Here is a 1,865-nt window from a genome sequence, read left to right on the forward strand (position 1 = left end):
TATCGCGATATCTCGAATATCGTAGCGACTGAAACATGAGGCGGCCTGGTGCAGCACATTCAGTTGCCTGAGAACATCACAAACGAGAGATTCAGCTGGGTTCCAGGTGAGTCACTCGAAAAACCAAGTTAGTTTGCAAATGAGTGGCCTACGAACGGGGACCCGGCCCACTAACTGACTGACTCACCCCTCAGCCACTATATCCTCCAAGCGCGAACACATTGGCGTCTTCGGACGCGATAGTTCAGGTGCCTTCAGGTTGTGTCGGTGGTGCATTGTTAGCCTAGCATATCAAGAGTTCCAATACTGCCAAAACCAAAGTAAGGCACCCCTGATATATCTCACTAAGAACGAAACTTGTTGCATCTGACTACTGTTCCCGCCCCAGTATCTAGTGCTGGAAAAAGATTCATCGATCAGGAACACAATAGCTTTATTGCGAACAAACGAGTACGTGCGAGTTCAACACTATTTGAATTTTACTTTCATCGATCCAAGCTGTTGCTGAACTGATTGAATGCTTGATTGGCCTGGATGCTTGCCGGCCTTCCTACTGACATCTTGGTGGAGCTTTAGGCTCTCAGTATGTCCCGCGGGGGTCCTGGGTTATTTCCTGCTAGAACTCGAATGCAAAACTAATCAGAGTACTTGTTCTCACATGAGAGGAAGACTGTTCAAACGGGATGAATACAATTTCTACGAAATACCACAACTATTCATAACTATTCAAAACCAGTCAACCAGATCTCAATTGTTCACTGTGCTACTTGACCGCGAAGCCCCCACAGGCGGGTCAATCGATCGACTCAACCAGAACGGTTACACTGAGTCGCTGTTCCAGCCATCGACCTAGTCAGTCAACTCATTCTCTTGCTTAATCCTTGTGAGTTTAGTGTGAGGACAGTGGCAGGTTTTCTGTGGCATCGACGGCACATTCAAGATGAAAGGCTGGCTAGTATCCGCGGAAAACACATAACTAATCAACAAAATAGCAGGTGTGAATGGCGTATGAAAATCACCGTTCGATGTGGTTAGTTTTGTTCGGACTGCATTCATTTCGTCTTTGCGGATTGACGAAAAATAACTGCACAATCGACCAATAACTCCGTTATCTTTGAAAATTCAGTGATTCGTGTTTTTTTCCACAAAATCAGATTTTTCTGTCAGCTTCCATTTTCTAAGAACTTCGACGCCACGCAAAAAGCGCGGGGCCCTATTGATAGTGACGAATTTTCACGAAAAGCTGAAGAAATACGCTAGTATCCGATTTCTCGAGTTCGGCCTTTTCTTGTGCACATTGTTTCCACATTCCAAGCTCATCGATGACGCCTCAGTCAATCAGGGCACATAAACACAGTCGGTTAATAGGACTGTCGGGTTGTCTAGACTGAATCCTTCGTCAAACTTGTGACATGTTGTGGATGTGTTCCAACCGCGTTAACTTTGTGATTAGCCTGCTATCCGCTGGATAGCGTCCTCAGGCAAACACAACTGAGTCCGATCAGTTGTTATTCGTTACCAAGGGCTCTCCATACACACGTCCCAACGGTATATTCTTCCAAACTCCTCATCTGTCGTTCCCATGTTAAGGGAGGAACGTGACCGCCGAGACACAGTGTGTACCACTATCGTGAGAGCCGTGGCACCTCTCGTCAACGAGGCTAATCACAGTGTACAGGTGGTGTACTACCCACAGTGGTGGAAGTCAGCTGACTTTTTTTTGAGTACTTTTGAACGCTTCGATGAACCTGACAGATATGAAATCTTAATTAGTAAGGTGATCGATTCAAATGACCCATCTTATGACACCGAACCATGGTCTACCGAGGTAAAATGCACCAGATAGAAGAAAGCTCAATGAAAAA

The 1,865-nt window shown here is 45.7% G+C and overlaps 1 protein-coding gene across 1 annotated transcript in view; it reads left to right on the forward strand.

Moving 5' to 3' along the window:
* Nucleotides 1-1,865, forward strand: part of T265_14889 (hypothetical protein) — a gene marked incomplete at both ends in the record, with an annotated part of 35,991 nt that overhangs the window by 16,898 nt on the left and 17,228 nt on the right. The window lies entirely within an intron of this gene.

This window comes from Opisthorchis viverrini (genome assembly GCF_000715545.1).
Source record: "Opisthorchis viverrini unplaced genomic scaffold opera_v5_292, whole genome shotgun sequence".
NCBI classification, from domain to species: Eukaryota; Metazoa; Platyhelminthes; class Trematoda; order Opisthorchiida; family Opisthorchiidae; genus Opisthorchis; species Opisthorchis viverrini.